This window comes from Mus musculus, chromosome 13 (assembly GCF_000001635.26).
Source record: "Mus musculus strain C57BL/6J chromosome 13, GRCm38.p6 C57BL/6J".
Lineage (NCBI taxonomy): Eukaryota > Metazoa > Chordata > Mammalia > Rodentia > Muridae > Mus > Mus musculus.
Genome location: NC_000079.6, coordinates 13,329,484 through 13,351,131, shown reverse-complemented (window position 1 = coordinate 13,351,131; position 21,648 = coordinate 13,329,484). Strand labels below are relative to the sequence as shown.

The following is a 21,648-nucleotide window of genomic DNA, read 5'->3' as shown; positions in this document are numbered from 1 at the left end:
TCTATAATTAGAAGAGGAACGAAGAGAAAAGCCAGAAGGGGAGCTGTAGGCTTTAGGTAAAGGACACGACTCTTGAGCCAGGCTGGGGTACACGGGCCAAGTGAGCACGGGAGGGCACTGACCCACCTTCACCAAGGCAGGTCCCTTTAGGCCAAAACCACAGCAGCAACAGCAACTAAACATGGTAACAGGGTTGAAGCCCTGGGAAGCCATCCAGAACTTCTCGCTAGTCACTGAACGGCCTATTCACTATAGTGACAGCCCTGCATTACAGAGGATGGCACACAGCGTTAGGCAAGTCTAAAACACTAACTACACCAGCTATAGATCTCTGTCACTGGGACCAGCTCTAGGCAACACTGGTTCCCTGGTTCTTTTTTCTACAGCAGATTCAATAGTCTTCTCAGGATAGACACAGTCGTTTAAAGTTTGACAACTAGAAATGCAGGGTAATACAATACAAACAAAATGTGAAACAAACATGGCATTAGTATAACTTACAATTTTAAAGGATATACTTCATTTATAAATATCTCTAATTGATATTCTATTAAAGATCATAAATATTCAAGTGGACATTTGAATTTTCTCTTAAAGAGTTCAGAATTCTTGAAGTCTTAGACACGCAGTCTCTTTGCCCAGTGTCCGAGGCTAAAAGGCTTCATACAGTCTGCTCTGTCTATGAAGACAGAGAAAAATCTTCATTACCTCCTGTGCTGCAACAACGCTTTAAAGTTCTGTAGTTCTCTTATGCTTGTAGAAAGCCTATAGGAGGAAAACAAGTGCATATTAGAACATACAGAGGGCATGCTGTACACAGACTTCAAATAGCCAATACAGCTTCCTTGAGCTCTATAACCTGGAAGCAAAGAATCTAAAAGAGCCAAAACATGGAATGCTGACAATTCCATTTAAAAGAGAAATGCTGTGACTCCTACCAAAGCTGACAGGTCATGGAGCTGTGGACCTTTGGGCATGCTTAAAAGGGCAACAGAAACCACTCTGTCTTCACACTGAGACCATCCATGAGAGGCAGGTGTGTGGTACATACACACCTTTGACTACAGCACTAAGGCAGAAGCAGACCGATCTCTTGAGTTTGGGGCCAGCCTGGTCAACAAAGTAAGTTACAGGACTTGCCAGGGTTACACAGAGAAACATTGTCTTGAAAAATGAAACAACCACAAAAAGCCTATAGATGAACTATGGACACAGTGCCACTGTCTACACTGCCCCCCCAACTCCCAGTACCCGTCTATACTTATGGCATTGTACAAGTAATTACTGACTCAACAAATAAATAAAGAGCTCAAACACAGACATCAAACCCTGGGATGGGAAGAATGGGAACCTACAAGTTCCTTTCCCTTATGAACTCAGGGTTAACCTAACGAACCTGGTATTTCTTCTACAGCCTAGCCACAGTGTCCACCTGTCAAGTATACACGCGCAACAAACTCAAAGAACACAACAGAAGTTAGCTACAGCTGAGCTTTTACATTTTTAGGTAAAATTAGGATCAGATCTTTTTCCAGGATCCCCCAGGTCTCAATGGGTTGTGGGTGTGGAGCCAAGGTTTGCTGAGCTGAACCGCTGGCCAGGAGCAGGCCAGGATCCCAGGACTCTAGGACTTGCTTCCTGTCCAGCGCCCCCTGGAGGGAGAATGGGCTCTAGACACAGGGCTGAGGCTAAAAGGGAGCATTTATGAAAGACAATGGCATTTTAATGAAATATTCAATTAAAATTTTCCTTTCACAATTTAATTTTGTTTGTGCTTAAACTATTTAAGTTATTTAACATCTTTTTCATTTCAAATAATCTACATTTCACCTCACCTCATCCTTACTATTTTTTTCAGACCTCAAAAAATGCATAAACTGGTATTTCCTGAAATATAAAAACGTAATCAGGATGCTATCTACCTTGTGGTTTGTATCTCAATTAGCACAGACAAGAGCTCTTTAAAGACAGACAAGAGCTGGGCTAGCAGTCAGTTCACCCTAGGGCTTGGGGTAGGCAGGGACAGTGAGGTGGTCAGGTTCCACTAGAACAAAACCCTGCCTAGACAAAACTAAGCACATGGAGGAACTCGGTGAAGGCTTTGGCATTAAGCTGGGGCATATCTAAGTCATCTTTGTGTGACTGGTCTCCTTTGAACTTAAAAATCACACTCATAAAACATACATATTAATCTGTCATTTGGTCCTGTTTTTTTTTTTTTAAGATTTATTTACTATTATATCTAAGTACACTGTAGCTGTCTTCAGACACACCAGAAGAGGTCGTCAGATCTCATTATGGATGGTTATGAGCCACCATGTGGTTGCTGGGATTTGAACTCAGGACCTTTGGAAGAGCAGTCAGTGCTCTTAACCGCTGAGCCATCTCTCCAGCCCTGGTCCTGTTTTAAAAATAAACTTTCCCCTGTGATTTGACTTATTTTGTTCTACTGTTACAACACAGAATATTATTTTCTATGATTCTTTTCCTTCTGCTTTATATCCTAACACTGCATATATTTCTGTAGATAAATTCAAATTACTTAAAAAACATTTGTGATAATTATATATATGTATATGTGTATGTATGTGTGTATACACACACACACACACACACACACACACACACACACACACACACAGGCTATTTCCCTCATGAAATTGAGAAAGAAAATTGAAAAGCACTATAGCTGCAAACTCTCAGTTCTTCCTGGGACTGATGGAGAACTTGCATGTCAGCCTGGAGGCCACACTGAAGAATGGATTTAAGGTGTTTGTTTGAAACAAGGTCCTTTACTACATGGGCCATGATAGCTAGCCTTGAACTCATGGTCTGTCTGCCTCAACTTCTCAGAGCTGCGGTTATGAGTGTGTGCCACCACAGCCAGCACTTATCTGTCAGCAAACCAAACCAAGGCATACCTTTGGGGGAAAGATAACCTTTGCCATATGTTGAAACCTGGAGGGAATCAGGTGTCCGCTTACCTTCCAAAAGCATTTAAAAGAGCAACGATTTCCTGCCGAGTGAGCTGGAAGCCTTTGGACGGGCTGTTCTCCGGAAGGTTTCGGATTTCCTTTTCAGAGAAGAGGATCTTCAAGGCAGTTCCTAAACCCTGAGTCTGAAGAAAACAGTCACAAATTTACAGTTAACTTTACACAATAGCTACTATGAAAAATTACTCAGGGAGGACACTGAAACCCGTATGAGGGAGCTAGAGAGACAGCCAGCAGCTGCAGCTGGGGACGCCCAGCTCTTCATCCAGTGGCTCAGAACCACCTGGAACCCCAGCTCCAGGAAATCTGACACCCTCCACTGCCTCGGTGGACACACCCACACCCTAAATAAAAACAAAGACAATCTGTTTTTAAAATCCACGAAGGGAGCTTTACAACACAGTGCTGGCCTATTCAGGAAGCAGTATTTACGCCCTCACAGATCACACACACACAAGCACAACACACACAAGCACAACACTTCTCACAGATCACACACACAAGCACAACACTTCTCACAGATCACACACACACACAAGCACACTTCTCACAGATCACACACACACACAAGCACAACACTTCTCACAGATCACACACACACACAAGCACACTTCTCACAGATCACACACACACAAGCACAACACTTCTCAGAACCTAAGCAACCTGGAGCTTGTTGAACACCTTTCTGTTCCATGTTACTAAAAGGCCCCTTTTCTTCATCAGAGCCACAGTATTTGACTTGTAATCTCGAAAGCACTACTTCTTATGTAGTCCTGGGGTGTATCAGCATCAGCATCTTTCAGAATGGCTAAGATGAAAAATTCAGGTGACAGCAGATGCTGGCGAGGATGTGGAGAAAGAGGAACGCTCCTCCATTGTTGGTGGGATTGCAAGCTTGTACAACCACTCTGGAAATCAGTCTGGCAGTTCCTCAGAAAATTGGACATAGTACTACCGGAGGATCCCGCAATACCTCTCCTGGGCATATATCCAGAGGATGCCCCAACCGGTAAGAAGGACACATGCTCCACTATGTTCATAGCAGCCTTATTTATAATAGCCAGAAGCTGGAAAGAACCCAGATGCCCCTCAACAGAGGAATGGATACAGAAAATATGGTGCATTTACACAATGGAGTACTACTCAGCTATTAAAAAGAATGGATTTATGAAATTCCTAGGTAAATGGATGGACCTGGAGGCATCATCCTGAGTGAGGTAACCCAATCACAAAGGAACTCTCACAATATGTACTCACTGATAAGTGGATATTAGCCCAGAAACTTAGGATACCCAAGATATAAGATACAATTTGCTAAACACATTAAACTCAAGAGAACGAAGACCAAAGTGTGGACACTGTGCCCCTTCTTAGAATAGGAAACAAAACACCCATGGAAGGAGTTACAGAGACAAAATTTGGAAGTGTGACGAAAGGATGGACCATCTAGTGATTGCCATATCCAGGGATCCATCCCATGGTCAGCTTCCAAACGCTGACACCATTGCATACACTAGCAAGATTTTGCTGAAAGGACCCAGATATAGCTGTCTCTTGTGAGACTATGCTGGGGCCTAGCAAACACAGAAGTGGATGCTCACAGTCAGCTATTGAATGGACCACAGGGCCCCCAATGGAGGAACTAGAGAAAGCAACCAAGGAACTAAAGGGAACTGCAACCCTATAGGTGGAACAACAATATGAACTAACCAGTACCCCGGAGCTCTTGACTCTAGCTGCATATGTATCAAAAGATGGCCTAATAGGCCATCACTTGAAAGAGAGGCCCATTGTTCGTGCAAACTTTATATGCCCCAGTACAGGGGAACGCCAGGGCCAAAAAGTGGGAGTGGGTGGGTATGGGGGACTTTTGGTATAGCATTGGAAATGTAAATGAGCTAAATATCTAATTAAAAAATGGAAAAAAAAAAAAGAAAGAAAATGTGAGAGCCAGGTGGCGGCAGCAGTGCTCGCCTTTAATCCCAGCATTCCAGAGGCAGGCGGATTTCTGAGTTCAGGGCCAGCCTGGTCTACAGAGTGAGTTCCAGGACAGCCAGGGCTATACAGAGAATGCACCACCACCACCACCAAAAGAAGAGGAGAAAAAAAAAAAAAAGATAAAAGAAGAAGGAATGGAAAGGAAAAATCACACACACCTGCAGTTTCCCCCACAGTCTGCATTTATCGCACCCAACACAGTCCATGATCCGGGAGATGTTCTTGAAATGTAACCGGAATTCTTCCTGGTGTGCAAAAAATATCTGAATTAGACTTTTGAAATTAAGATACGTTTGGTCAAATTACACATATAAAATAAATTTTTAAGGTTTACAAGTGACTATTGCTTTTCAGTAGTTAAAACGATCTAAATTTGTGTAGTACAACATAGTACATTAAACAGCAGACATTGATAGAGGTGAAGATTCATGTTGCACATTATTTCAACACATTTTACTGAGAAGGCGCTTTAATGAAGGGCTGGAAAGCTAACAGTGAGAGGGCTTTACTTGTGAGAGCTCAACTAATCTAGCTTGTCAGGGTGTTTCCTCACAGCAACAGGAAAAGTTACTAGAGTGAAACCTAAGTTAGAACACTGGCCCCAGGACAGACGCTGCTGTAAATTCATCATGCCACACTGTGCCACTGGCTCTCAATTTATACCAAAATCTAAGTTAACTAACAGTATGATGTAGGACACCTGCAAGTGTGGATGAATTGAGAAGTGGTTCCCACGCTACCCTCAGTTACCTTTAATGACTTGGCCCCCTTTTTGTCACCTGCAAACATGGATTTCTCATCGAAGTGCATAGGAAAGGACCTGATGAAATGACAAGACTATTAGTAAGTTACCAATGAGAAACCCAATACTAGTCTCAAGAGTTTTGCAGCCCTACAAATATTTAAAATATGTTATTATCTATAAGGTAGGAGGGTAACAGTTCACATGTACACTAATAGAGAAAACTACATATGACTTTGTAATTTATAAGACTACACTATCTTTTTTTTTTGGTTTCGTTGATTTTTTTTTTAAGATTTATTTATTTATTGTTATATCTAAGTACACTGTAGCTGTCTTCAGATGCACCAGAAGAGGGTGTCAGATCTCATTACAGATGGTTGTGAGCCACCATGTGGTTGCTGGGATTTGAACTCAGGACCTTCGGAAGAACAGCCAGTGCTCTTAACCACTGAGCCATCTCTCCAGCCCACACTATATTTTTCTTATTAATTATTTTATTCATTTAAACCCAAATGTTGTCCCTCCTCCTGGTCCCCCCATCACAGAGTTCTTACCCTCCATCTCCCCTCCCCTTCACCTCTGAAAAAGAGTACCCCACTCCCCACTCCCAGGGCATCCCTGCTCCCTGAAACAACAAGTCTTAACAGGATTGGGTAGGCATATCTTCTCCCACTGAGGCCACACAAGGCAGTCCTCTGCTACACATGGGCTGGGTGCAAACCAGCCCATGCATGCTCTTTGATTGGTGACTCAGTCTCTGGGAGTTCCCAAGGGTCCAGGTTAGTTGACACTGTTACTCTTCCTAGGGGATTGTCATCCCAAGACTGTATTATCTTAAGGATGCAGGATCTTAAGGGAATTAGTAAAATTATTTAAAAGTGAAAAAGAATCTCCAAGTATGCCAACACTCAATATTCTTGTACACCTTAATATGTAGTTTACTTTAGGTCTTCCCCATCTGCCTTCTCCTTCATGTTTAACAACCAATGAATGTGTTTTACAGGATAAGGAAGCTGTAAAAGGTTGCGGTTTGGTAGGGAGCTATCACTACTGTGGTGGTGTGGATATGCTTGGCCCAGGGAGTAGCACCATTAAGAGGTATGGCCTTGTTGGAGTAGGTGTGGCTTTGTTAGAGGAAGTGTGTCATTGTGGTAGTGGGCTTTGAGACCCGACTCCTAGCCACTGGAGTCAATCTTCTAGTGGCCACAAGAGAACTCTCAGGGCCTCTTGCACCATGCCTGCCCAGACATTGCCATGCTCCCGCCTTGATGATAATGGACTGAACCTCTTAAACTGTAAGCCAGCCCCAGTGAAATGTTGTCCTTTATAAGATTTGCCTTGGTCATGGTATCTGTTTACAGCAGAAAACCTTAAGACAACTACTTTTATGTTTGCTGTAATGCTTATACTTATGACACTATGCAACTTTCAGCAGTAACAGAAATACCACCATTGTTGGGGCATTTTGATGCTACATAAAATCTTAAATTCTTTAGTAAAACATACACAGCCTGTTTTCCAGTGTAAATGCTTCTGTAGCCAGGCTTCAGAGAAGCTTTGTGTTCAGCATCTGGAAGACCACTGTGCTACTACTGCTCCTGTCTCTCTCTTCTGACCTCTAGTCAAGTCTTTATCACCCCTCGCTCCACGTCAGCTGAGCAGTGGAGGATTCCAAGACACTAAAAGCCAGGCCTTACTTTGTATCCTGAAAGATGCTGAGCAGAAGGGTCTTGGTGTCGGCATCATCTTCCACATTGCCAGTATAGAGATCAACAATCGAGCGCTCAAAGTAAGGGGCCACCTTTGACAAAGCACGGAGCTCTATCAAGTATAAAAAGTACAGGTTCTTTAGCCTCCTTGGACCTTCCCCCTTTGTTTCCACAGGGTCAAAGCGGCGTCTAAACTCCTTGATGTTTGGTCCCCAACTAGGTTTCCCCCAGGTTTCTGAAAAGAAAAAGAAGCACGCCACCGTTTAGCATGGCACGTTTGCTTTGGCTCTGCAGAGTGTGTTTTACTTTCCAACACTTTTTATGACATCTAAAAAAATAAAACGTCTCCATTTACGAAATCTGATTACCTTCCAGAAGATAGTTTGCACACAGATGTAAATTGATGCTGGCATGGAGTCCTGATATAAGCTTATAGAAGACTTTTTTCTCAAGACACAAACCTATTCAGAAAAACAGGAAAAAAGAACCAGTATCCATTAGATAAAAAATATCAAATCACAAACAGTTAGTACATGGGTTTCAGGGTAATATTCAAGGACACTATTGTGGCTGAAATGTGCAGTGTCTCTGCGGGCTTAGGTCTGGGGTGCTTGTTGGGGCCTAGCTACAGGAGATACAGCAGGGGGGAGGGGACAGGGTCTGGGAGTGGGCAATAGTATACACATCTGCTCCTGTCTTCAGTACAGTGTCCTCTGCCACACATTCCCTCTGTCATGATCTGCTCACAGGCGTGCTCAGGACCAAGTCACCATGGAGTGAGCCCTCTCAAACTCTGAGCCGCATAAACTGTTCTGTATATGAAATCTTTCTCAGCTATGTTGGCCCCTTGACATAAAAGTAACCAACACAGATAATAAAAACAAATCAGGAGATAATCTATAGGCAATTAGATGAAGATTTTTGACTAGAAAACACTAAGATTGTTTCAGAATAGACTTAACTGAATACAATGAAAACTTAACATAGAGCAAGACAGAAAAGCCTGACCCCTGAAGGTGGCCCAAACACTGGATGCAGCTGTGTAGTTCGTTGGCTACCAGAACGCAATTGCACAGGTTGTAGTCTAGACTAAGAATGCACTATACACAACTACCAGGAGGAAGTCACTGCTTTGCCTTAGCGATCCCTTTGTCATCTTATACCTTCCCTCTGTGTTCTTTGAATCTACTTTGTGGTGGGAAAGAAGGGCCTTTGTGGGCTCTTGCCTTGGCATGAGCTAATTCCCTCTGTTGACACACTACTCTACTTACAGAGAAACAAAACCTAGGAAACAGACTCCCAGAATTTTAACACTTAAAAAAAAAATCGAGTATAACACAAGCCTCACCATATGGAATTCATGGATGTGATATAAAGTCACTACATGTAGCTTCCTTAACACACACAGGCTTCTGCTCAAAATTTATGGCAAATACCCACATAATCCCATAATCCTTCACTTCCGCTGCTACTTCATAAGGCTGGCTGGCTTGCTTTCTTTCTTTCTTTCTTTCTTTCTTTCTTTCTTTCTTTCTTTCTTCCTTCCTTCCTTCCTTCCTTCCTTCCTTCCTTTCTTCCTCCCTCCCTCCCTCCCTCCCTCCCTCCCTCCCTCCCTCCCTCTCATTTATTTGTTATTTATTTATTTATTTATTTATTTATTTTTGGTTTTTCGAGACAGGGTTTCTCTGTATAGCCCTGGCTGTCCTGGAACTCACTTTTATAGACCAGGCTGGCCTCGAACTCAGAAATCCACCTGCCTCTGCCTCCCGAGTGCTGGGATTAAAGGTGTGCGCCAAGATTTTCTTTTATAGTAATATACATTATAAGTACACTTAGTGATGCCAAATAGTAAACTTGAAAATGGCTAAGATAGGCCTGGAGTGAGGCTCAGTAGCCAAGAATATGCTTAGCATGCACACAACCCTGAGATCAACTCCCAACACTAACATAATAAATAAATAAATAAATAAATAAATAAATCCCCAAGGCTAATATGATAATTCACATGAAGAAAGGAAAATTTTGAATGAATATTCTTTATAGAAAATTTATAGAATTTTTATAGAAAATTTTATAGAAAATTTATAGAATTTTATAGAAAATTTAAAAGTAAGTGAAATGCAGAACAATAAATTTAAATTCTTATATACCTTACGTATATGAATACATATATGCATGCATGTATGTATGTATGTATGAGTGCATGTATGTATGAGTACATGTATGTATGAGTACTATGAGTGTGCATGATCCCTGCTGAGGTCAGAAGAGGGCGCTGAATCCCAAGGACCTAGAATTACAGATGTTTGTGAGCTGCCATATGGGTGACAGGAACCAAACTCAGGCCCTTTGCAAATGCAACTAGTACTTAAGAGTCGTTAGATGAAGTTTTTCTTTACCACCAAACAGGCGTTGTTTGCTTTTTAACATCCTTCGTACTGGGAAAACTTAAACATTGGGGCACAGTCTCATTTATGTGCTGGAAAATTCTAACATAAGAGGATCTATATGGCTTACTGTTGGATCTTATTAAGGGCTCTCAGACTATTAGTTTACTCCTTACCACAGATGGCTCTGAAACAAACATCCTCAAACTAGAAAAGACAATTCTTTTGAGATCTTATTCTCTAATTCAAAGTGTTATAGAGACCAAAATATAGAGATTAAATTTTACTTTGTAGCTTTCTCCAAAAAGCATATGCAATTTAAAATGTTTATAACAAGGACTACAAATAAAAAGATTTACTAAAATAGTAAGTACTAACTTCAAGGAAATTTTCCTTCAACACATAATCAAGCAATTGGTCACATTTGAGATTCAATTTCTATTTCTTCCAACCTACCTGTATGTGGGGAGCGGGTGTGGCGGCAGTCCCAAAGGCGCCAGAGACTGCAGCTAAGTCATATGACTTGCACCTGACTTCCTCATATAAGACACAAACATCTTGAGTGCTGCGCAGGTGTACCAGGATTCAGGTGAATCCAATTTGGTGGAGATATGCCCCTGCTGCCCTGATTAGCTGAAGCTGCGTGCCTGGTGAGGTGGCGTGGCCTGCTGTGTGTGGATGGGAACTGAGAGTATAAAAGAGTGAGAGGCCCGGGTTAGAGGGAGGATTATTATTCGAGAGAGGATTATTATTCGAGAGAGGATTGTTATTATTGGGAGATACAAACAGGGGAGATATAAACAAGGGAGATATAAACAAGAAGAAATAGGACTGAATAAACGTGTGCAGAAGGATCCTGTAGCAGCATCGTTCTTGCTGGCGAGTTGGGGGCGCGCTCGACAGTTGGTGCCGAAACCCGGGACAAGAAACATCTTCAGGCACAAGTGAAGAACCCCTGCTACAGGGAGGATTCAGAACTGCATCACGGGGAAGGAGTGGTTAATAAAAGTTCCTGTAAAACAGACTGTTGAGAAGGATCCGGCGTGGATTCAGAACTCTTCAGCTGGAGAACGGTATTGATGAAGAGAAAGAAGAAAGATGAAGACTGAATAAACTGCTGTTAGAAGGACTGGTGGTCGCATTGTTCTTGCTGGTCGAGAGCAGACGCGACAATTGGTGGCCCGTACGGGGAACCGACTCCCCCACCGAGTTCAGAACTTTCAGCAGTCAGTGGTTGCCGGCAGGGTAAGTTCACGGTGAGTGAAACTTGCGACCCCAGGAGTTTGGGAAGGACCTCGGATAAAGTAGAGGTGAGCATAAAGTTGCCAGGAAGTAGGCACAAAGTAACCCAGGAGTTTGGGAAGGACCTCGGATAAAAGAGAGGCGAGCATAAAGTTGCCAGGAAGCAGGCACAAGGTAACGAAAGGTTCCCGGCTTTGGGACAAGTTAAGGTTCCCGGTTTGGAGACAAGTTAAGGAACTATGATAACTTCAGTGTAGTGATCAATAGATCCTCGCTGTGTAGTTATGCTTTTTTCTCCCATTGACCCTTTGTGGGTAGGTCTGGTAGTTTTGGTCTTGTTTGTTCTGATATATGGACTCTGTTACTGTTTGAAACTGTGTGTAGAGACAGTCAAGACAGGTCAGAAAATCCTTACAGAGCAACAAGAAAGTATGTCGGAAGAGAAGGGCTTAAAAAGAAAAAGGAAAAAGAAAGGAGACACAGTGTTATCAGGTGGACAGAAAGGACAGGACAACAGAGCTGAGGCGGAGGAGGAAGGTGAATTAGCTTCTGCTCCCCCTCCCTATGCCTCCTCGGCAGCCATCTATGGGCAGACCTTCTGTCCGGAGGTCTGGAAAGAGGATAGATTCTCCTTGCTGGGATGTCCTATTTTCACTGATCAAGCTGAATTTGCATGGGATAGAGATATGCTGCTTGATCAAGGTCGATTTGCACAACAACAGACAGGATATCCAGTGCAGGTGTTTAAGCAGGTGAATCGGATTGCCATAAGGGCACGGAAATCATTGCCCAACAGAGGGGAAGCTAGTGAAAACTTGACTTTCATATTGACTTCCCAGATGAACACACAGGTGATTGAGGTTATGGTCTCATCACCACGAGGTATTGTGTCCATCTCCACTGGGGATCGACCGGATCAGGTATTGACATGGGCGAGAGGGTCTGTTTGTGTGTTTCCACAGGACCAGATGGAACCTCTTTGGGTGCCGGAGAGATTGGTGAGACGCTGCAAGAATGAGGCTCCTGATCCAGTTGCCCCTGTGGATGTGGTGGATATTCCCACAAGCACAAACAATGGAGCCGAGATGGGAGATCCTTTCAGTATTCCAGAAGCCGATACCAGCTCGACATGACATTCAAATTTTTCCACGCTTTTTGATCCCTGAATTCCCCTTAAAGAGATAGCCTCTCTGGCCATCTATCCCTTGCTTCAGGGAAGATGAGCGGGGATGAGAGCCCTGGGATGTATGCTTGTTATAGTGTGTGTGTGTTTTGTGTTTGGCACATGTGTTAGGTGCAGAGTGTGCGGCCCGCACTTTCGCCATGGTAGCATAGGCTTTTGCTGCAGTGGAGGCGGGACAATCTCCTCAGATTCGGTTTGCCGCTCTAAAAGAAATTATGCTGCGTTATGCCGTGGGGTGCGAGGCTAAGCACTGCACAGAGGATAGCTTGCTGTTGGCATCCTGTGGAAGGTATGTCTGATTGCATGAAGGTTCAGTGTCCTAGTTCCCTTCCCCCAGGAAAAACGACACGGGAGCTGGCCAAGACCTCTCTGGGTGATGAGCCTAAGAGATGGTTTTGTGTAGGGCCCCTATGCTTGCACACTGGGGATCAGACCTCTACCTTCACCCATGAGGCTTGCTTGCAGCAATTAAGATCTGGCCATAAGTTAATTAACATCCTGGCCTTTTGATGCACCTGCCGCAAGCAAAACACAATCTCCCCAGGTGTGGCTTGGCATAATAGAGAGGTAGTCAGTGATAAGACTCCCTGGGCATGTCACCAACCTAAGACAGGGATCAAACCAATGCTGTTTGTCTCCCAAAGACAGGTAAGGGGCATGGTTGCGGGGGGCTATCTACAGACATTCTCTCTGCCAAAAAAGAAAAAAGGGGGAATTGTGGGGAGCGGGTGTGGCGGCAGTCCCAAAGGCGCCAGAGACTGCAGCTAAGTCATATGACTTGCACCTGACTTCCTCATATAAGACACAAACATCTTGAGTGCTGCGCAGGTGTACCAGGATTCAGGTGAATCCAATTTGGTGGAGATATGCCCCTGCTGCCCTGATTAGCTGAAGCTGCGTGCCTGGTGAGGTGGCGTGGCCTGCTGTGTGTGGATGGGAACTGAGAGTATAAAAGAGTGAGAGGCCCGGGTTAGAGGGAGGATTATTATTCGAGAGAGGATTATTATTCGAGAGAGGATTGTTATTATTGGGAGATACAAACAGGGGAGATATAAACAAGGGAGATATAAACAAGAAGAAATAGGACTGAATAAACGTGTGCAGAAGGATCCTGTAGCAGCATCGTTCTTGCTGGCGAGTTGGGGGCGCGCTCGACACCTGTATAAGCAGTGCTTCTGTCTTACAAAATGGCCAAAGTCTAGAGAAGGAACAGCGAGTAAAGCCAAGTTCATGAGCACTCACAGGCCTAAAACCAAAGCCAAGTTCATGAGCACTCACAGGCCTAAAACCAAAGCCAAGTTCATGAGCACTCAACAGGCCTAAAACCAAAGCCAAGTTCATGAGCACTCACAGGCCTAAAACCAAAGCCAAGTTCATGAGCACTCACAGGCCTAAAACCAAAGCCTGGGGAACTAAGAAGAGTTGCTTTCTGCAAAGCTCACCCAGCTCATAAGCTGGAGTCGAGCAGGCACCGTAAGGAAGGTGGAGCAGGAATACAAATTCTGTGACCTGGGTGATCTCAAGCAAAATACTGACATCAAAGACATGCCGACGGACTGCCCCACACAGACATGCAACACTGGTAGGAAATGCTGCAGACCTTCTGGCCCAGCTTGGTGCCAAAAAGGTTGGGCTTTGTCTACAAGAGCAGACAAAAGCTTTCACCTCTTTCTCTGAAATAACACACAAAAGACACCCTACAAAGCCAATTCCACCAACTTCTAATTCTAAATTAGACTACCCAATTTAGGGAGATCTCTTTTAGATTTAATGGCACTCAAATTATTTTTCAACAATGGATTTAGGGGACACTGAATATATGTCCACATGTCTCTCATAAGAGGGTTAAATTTACTACTGCCACAGAAGCATTTTGCCTTTGACTGTCAATTGGCTGTTTTCAAGAACTCTCCCTGGTGTAATCTCTACCAACAGAGTAGGTAGCAGCACAACTGTTGTCACCCTCAGCTCCAGAAGACAAAGTCATCTCAGAAAAGGCTGAGCCAGGTGCTCTCTGGAACCACATTCAGGGACCCCAGGCAGCAGAGCACTGGTGGAGTAGTTGATGCACAGTGCCTAAGGTCAAACACTGCCAGGGACTCCATCCTCTCCCATTATCAGCATTCATGATGCACAGTGCCTAAGGTCAAACACTGCCAGGGACTCCATCCTCTCCCATTATCAGCGTTCATGATGCACAGTGCCTAAGGTCAAACACTGCCAGGGACTCCATCCTCTCCCTTTATCAGCATTCAAGTCTCTTACTACCTCTCTGAGTCTCAGTCAGAAGTGTCCAGATATGACCCATGTGTAACATGCATCCAGAACATTTGTAAACCCCAGTATCATATCACAGTGTCAAAATGTCGGACACCCCAATCTTAATTACGTTCCACAATGTTCATCTTTAGAGTAGACTTATTAAGTTATGCCATCTTTTACTAAAAGTATTTTCCAACACAACTCATAAAAGTATTCATACATGTTTACTTTATAATATATATGTATATATATGTATATATATACACACACACACACATAGACATATACATACATACATAGTTGACTAAGAACCAACAAATTATGTTCAAAAGAAAAAAACAGCCAATTAACAACCAATGGAATTGACTACTTAGAGTTTAATACTGTTGAAAGCTTAGGGCTATGAAACAATCATTTCTCTCTCTCTCATTCAGCTTGCTAATCCTCCACTAACAGTATAGCATGATTTCAAAAGCATCCTATTCCCAGTTACCAGCCAAAGCTGTTAGCTCCTAGAACATTTAGCTTTTAGCCTATAGTCTTTATATTTCTGATACAGAAAACATGAAGAGTGAAAAGTGCACTGCACACTACATTGCTTTTTCATCAGATACATGCAGACATGTGGACATGGGCAAACATGTTATAGACTTCTGAATCTAATTTACCTTGTCCTGTTTTACATATCACAAGTGGTTCCTTACTAAGGGAAAGATCTCTAAAAAGTAGACATGTTTACTAGTTACTAGTAAACTGTGGATAAGTCAGGTAAGCCCGATGAGTCACTTAGGAGCACCTAATGGCCCTTCGAGCCTGTGTATTCATCTGGTACTGATTTTTGGCTCCCCAGTAGCCTCAAGATTTTCACATAGTTTTATCACAAAATATAACAAATGAAACAGTGGTATTTTCTTTCAAATATTATTAAGTATCAGTTGTGTAGATAATCAACCACAAATATAAAGTTTACCTTCTAGCCACGTATAGAATGATTCTCCTTAAAAAAACAAAAACAAAAATTTGGTTAAATATTTTAAATATTCATGTATAAACAATAAGTCAGATCATTTGAGGACTCCCTCGAGAAATATCTACTTCTTTAGACTAAATAGTAAAATGGGCATGTGTGTCTAGAAAACCCACTGATAATTTAAATAGTTGTGGAGAGTTTTCTTATAGATGTTTTGCTTGTTAAAATATATAAAACAATGCAGTATAAATACTAAAATATATCTTATTCACTGAAAGCTTAAATTCAAAAGCATAGGCACAAACAATAAATCTGTCTGAGGCAACAAGCATAGTATTAAATTATACCAGTAAACCACGAATATAAAAATTAAATTATAATTACTCAAATTTTCTTAAGCCAATAAAGGAAGGTGTGTTTCCTCAATTAGCTAAGACTAAATTTCAAAGGATAATTTTCAATGTAATGCTTAGAGTGGCTGTGACTCCTGTGCGTGGGACCTAAGACTGAGAGGGACTGAGAGGACGGTGGTAAGGCACACATCTGCTGCAGTAGTCCCTTCTACTGCACACATGAAGACCAGAGTTAGCACAACAATGCCTTGTGTCCTTATAAACCGCTGAGAGAGTTTAAGTGCCTTTGCCACAAAAAGAAGTGAAGTATACAGACAAACTGATATAGCATTGATCTTGTTTAGTCACACCCCATGACACAAGCTTCAAAACACTGCTGATAAATGGACATACTTTTGTCATTAAGAGAAAATTGTTCCTGGCTCAATAATGCTCTTTTGAGTTAGGGAAGTGCTGCTGCACTTTCTGAGAGAATGACAGAATCCTTGGCTCACAGAGGTGCTGCCCAGTCTCTGGGATGAACCTTGAGAGTTGTTCTGCATCCTGAGTGCCACTGCACCTCATCCCAGAACAGCACAGGCAGCTTTCTGCAGCCATCTGTTCCTCCTACACTGGCTAAGGGCTGTTACTATCACACCACCTCAACTGGCAGCTCCCAAAAGCTTCCATGTGGCCTCTTAACCCATCCCCTTAGATGAGTCCAGTCCTTCCCACTGCAAATGGGGCACCCAGGACAGACTTCTGCTCAGATCCTAGGCTTCTGCTATCCCAGCAAGGCAGCACTAGCTAATTCTACTCCTCTACACCTGCCCCCTTAATTCAGAGTTCATCTAAAGCCCACTTCTTTAAGAAGTTTCTCATCATCAGCTCATGCTCGAGGGGGCTTTGTTTCGCCCTTACTGAGTTACACCTGCTGCTGGGGCTGTGTGTCTGGGTTTCTGTGTGTCTGTGGTGTGGGTTGTGTATTGCATTTGTCTTCCTCTGTGCGCCCTTGGCTCACAGAGGGAACGTGTGCAGTTTATACACCCTCAGTCTGTATAGTGCCACTGGACACAGGTAAGGGGAAACCGACTGGAATAACTGTCTGGCTGTTCCATAGCCAAATGCTGGAAAAATAGTCTTTATAAAATTAAGCACATTATTGAAAACTGAAAATGTAACTTCAAAGTCAGTAAGAAAATAAAGAAGTCACAAATTATCTGATAAAAGTAACTTTGCTACATCTTCTCAGAATCTTCATGTAGATTAAAATAAAAATACTATCCATGCCAGGCGGTGGTGGTGCACGCCTTTAATCCCAGCACTTGGGAGGCAGAGGCAGGCAGATTTCTGAGTTCGAGGCCAGCCTGGTCTACAGAGTGAGTTCCAGGACAGCCAGGACTACACAGAGAAACCCTGCCTCGGGGAAAAAAAAACAAAACAAAACAACAAAAAAACCAAAAAACTATCCATTGTGTATGTGGGTGGGAGGAGAGGTTCTTGCATGCCTAGCAAATGTGTGGAAGTCACAGAACAATTAAAGGGAACCAACTCTCTTCTTCCATCTTCTGGGTCCTCAAGATCAAACGCAGGCCAGCAAGCTTGGCAGCAAGGGTCTTTATCACCAACATTCAAGATTTCATTAACAGAAAACGGGAAACTCAGAAAGTGGACCTACTTTATAAACGAAACACTTAGGCTAAATGGTCTCATGCTTGTTTTTAAACATAAAACAACTTTATATTTAAAAATCTTATTTATTACCAGTCACCATTCATTTCTGAAAAAAAAAATAGATTAAGTCACCTGCTTTAAAAAAAGAAAGAAAAAAAGAAAAAGAAAGAAGAAAAACACCAAATATTTAATAGTAAAAAGACTTCTTTCATGGTTAAAGTAAACACAAGAGTTTCAACTCACCATCATCTTCCCCTAAAATAAAAAAGAGAAAGACATGATAAGATGTCTTACCCAACTCAGATTGCAGCCCTGCTAATCAATGCAACACTAATCCTCACTGTTAAACTGTTTACTGTATCGTTAACTCTGATCACTATTGCAAGCATCCTGCAAATAAGGTTCTTAACAAAAACACAGGCCTAAGAGTACAAGACTTTCACATTCTACAAAAGAAACAGATGGAGGAGGCGGGGAGAGGGGGAAAGAAACTGAGAAGGGAGAAGGAACTGGGCCTGGTAACACAGGTCATAATCCCAGATACTTGGGATGCTGAAGGCAGGACCTTCGCTGAGTTCAAGGCCTGTCTGTCCCAGTTTTAGGCTGGGATGGCAGCTCAGTGAGACTCTGGGGAGCTGGAGTGTAGCTATGCTATAATGTGAATGTGCACAAGGCCTGGGATTTCCATCTTCAGCACATTAAAAGACAGGAAGCAACTGAGATGGCCAGAGGCAGCTAAGTTCAGTACTTATCAGATATAGAAAATATCCTTCAGTCCCTACCCACCACCTGTGAGGACAGCACAGTTGCTGTGCTGGGTGCTCTTCTAGAGGATTAGTCTTTTGCCCAGACGGCCTGAACGAGAGCAAGGACATCCTCCTGGGGAGGGAGAAGGCTCAAGGCTGAGCTGCCTTCACTGCTGTTCTGCCTGTTGCCTTTGTCTGACGGAGTCTGACAGCACAGTTTATTTCTCAGGAAAAGGTTCTGTTGCTTAAAACCTTTGGGAAAAACAGAGGCCTAGAGATGACACTGCTTCAGGAATAGAGTGGATGAAACTGTATCCCGAGCAGGCAGAGCCCTCCATGTCAGTCAAGAACCCACCAATACCATCAGCCACAGTGGCAGGCTTCCTTGAGCAGCAGCAGAGCTGTGCCTACTCTCACTGCCTGGGCCTGCCTTTGAAAGTTTGTCCCAGCTTTTTTCTTCCATCTTCTCTTTGTTGATTTCTTTCCCCTCTTCCTCTGTCCAGCAGTTTCTTGTCTAATTTATGGTAAATGGAAACAAAGTGTTTCTTTGTATCTGGCATCTTTTATTTAAAAATAAATTGTATTTTCTTCTTTGAAACAGAGTAACCACAGGAAAGGTCAGAAGGAATGCCTTCCTTAACTGTGACGGGGACAGACAGGCAGGGATGGCCTCTTGTCCTTTAGATAGCTTCTCCAGTGTCTCGATTTTTCTAAAATTTTGTGTAATTAAGACATTGAAGTTGAAAAACCAAAGTTATGATGTAAAAGCAGCAAAAGACACAGAAAAATAAGTTCATAATCCCAACCTTACCAGGCAGTTTCAGAACTAGCTTGGAGAATAGCATTTTGCCTAGATAGAGCCAGCATTTAAAAGCATTGCCTATGTTCAATTATTCCACATCTATTTGGGCCTCAGGCCAGAAGGTACAAATCTTCATAGGAATTTCTACTTTTTGTCTCAGTCCTGACCTGAACTCTGGACTGGGAGGTCAGCTACAGGGCCAGTCTTAGGTCTTTGCTATTCGTAGATGAGAGGATGACAATGTCCCCACTAACTACAACATGCTACACCATCTGAACAGCACAGTGGCTACTATGTACCTGAAAGAGATGTTTTTAGAGGTGTGCCTGGGCACTACAACCTCAGTGTCACATGCTGTAGGCCAAGAGTTCTGCCTAAACATGAAAGTTCTTACATGATGACAATGGCAGATGGCACTGCCACCACATTTACATCAAGTGAACTAAACTTAAAACGCAAAACTATAATTCAGGCTCACACTAACCACTGGCCAGCTGCTAACTGGCCACTTTGTGGAGCAGTGCAGAGGCTGGAGCAGTATGAGGGCAGCCAGACTGCCTACATTCCCATCACCCTCTCTGTACAGAGCATGGTCCATAGGTAAGTACCCCAGGCAGCACAAAGAGTGTGTTAGATAGGGCTCTGGTGTGACACAGCCCCTGTGTTGTGTGCTCACCTGGCTCCCAGGTAACCTGCGTGCACTGTGGAGGAAGCTGTGATGAGCCCCTGACTCTCCACCTTGGCTGCACTTAACCAACTAGGATATTGTTTCTCAGCCTGTGGGTCATGAGCTCTTTGGGGTTGAATGACCTTTCACAGGTATCACCTAAGACCATCAGAAAGTACAGATATTTACACTATAATTTATAACCATAGCAAATTTGCAGTTATGAAGTAGCAACAAAGATACTTTTATGGTTGGGGTCACCACAACATGAGGAACTCTATTAAAAGGTTCCAGCATTAGGAAGGCTGAGAGTCATGAAACTAGTGTTTAAAAACATGGGGGCAGGGTCCTCACTCTCTGTAGGGCAGGACCTGGCCTCTAGAGCTTAAATTTCTCAAGAAATCTAGGGTATGCATAGACCATTCATATCACTAAAATTAAGCCAAATATAAAATTGTCACTTTGTTTTTCTTCAATTTGAAAAAGCATGGAATGTATGGAAAACCCACCTCTGCTGGGCGCCAAAGGATTTAAAGGACGATAAACAGATCGAGGCCTGAAGAAGAGCACAAAACCGAGCTGTAAAATGGTTTAACGTACATGTGGTACCTTTTACAACACAAACAAGACCCGCCTCTCCTACTCCGGCCCTCAATTACTTGAAGCAGTTTTCTTCATAGATGCTGTTCCACACCCTCCATGCTGAGGAGCCCTTGTAGCCAGTGTACCGTTCCGGGTTCAGCAGCAGGTCCACATACTGTGCAGCAGGAGACCGCTCATCTGTCAGGAGCAAATGGTAAGCCACAGGACAATGACTCTCCAACCAGAGAAGTTCCTGGGTCAAGTCCACTCCACCTCACACGGTTGGGTGCTTAGTCCCTGTGACCACCCTTGACCCTGAATGTGTAGCACTTGGACAAATTACTCAAGAGGGAAAAGAACAACTCCTTCCTTTCTTTGGTTCCTCAAAGTTCACTCAGGGAATGTAACATTCTCCACCTTAGTTATAACCATCCAGGAATAAAAAGAAATAACAGAATCAGATTTAACCACATAGGAGTAAAAAGAAATGAATCAGATTTATGTCATTTCTTTCTATAATTTATCTATCTCAACATAGACTCAAACACTATTTTTTGTTTGTTTTTTCGAGACGGGGTTTCTCCTTCTAGCCCTGACTGTCCTGGAACTCACTCTGTAGACCAGGCTGGCCTCGAACTCAGAAATCCACCTGCCTCTGCCTCCCAAGTGCTGGGATTAAAGGTAACACCACCACTGCCTGGCTCAGAAACATTATTTTGTTCCATCTTGTATTACAAAGATTTTTCCATTATTCTCTACAGAATAATTTGGTCTTTAAACTTCCTCTTCCTTTTCTACTTGGTAATGTATTTTTCTGTCACTTTAACAAGATGCATCAGATATTCATTGACTGTTGTCCCCATAATCACAGGGAAACCCGGCAACCCGGCCCATGCCCTACAAGGACTACCTGCTGCTATCGTGATGTAGGAGGATAAAAAGGTAACCATAAATTGTCCTATTAAATGGATTGAATACAACAGAGATAATGGAAACATGATTTTACAGAATGCAAGATCTTATCTCTAATCCTAGTCACAAAGACACAGGAAACAAGTTACAATTGAATATACAAAAACTCACAAGAAGTTTAATTTGACTTGAAGCCATTAATTTTAAAAATTCTAATAAAAAATAAAAGTTCAAATCATGAGGGTTTTTTTGTAAAGACTGTTTCCCACATGGTTTGTTTCCTCAGTCATTGCCCATGGGACTCTGAGAAGTCGTAGGAATACACGGGCACAGACTCAAGCCCAGCTCCAGTACTGTGGAAAGGGACCGTGCATCAGTGGGCAGCGGGTGCCCTATACGCCATACCAGCCACCAGGACAGAGCCCGGGGAGAGGGCGGTAGGGG

At 43.0% G+C, this 21,648-nt stretch overlaps 2 pseudogenes; both read right to left on the bottom strand.

Annotated features, from left to right (window-relative positions):
• Gm18562 (predicted gene, 18562) lies at positions 2,975–20,497 on the bottom strand (annotated as a pseudogene).
• On the bottom strand, positions 21,461–21,648 carry LOC115488269 (annotated as a pseudogene).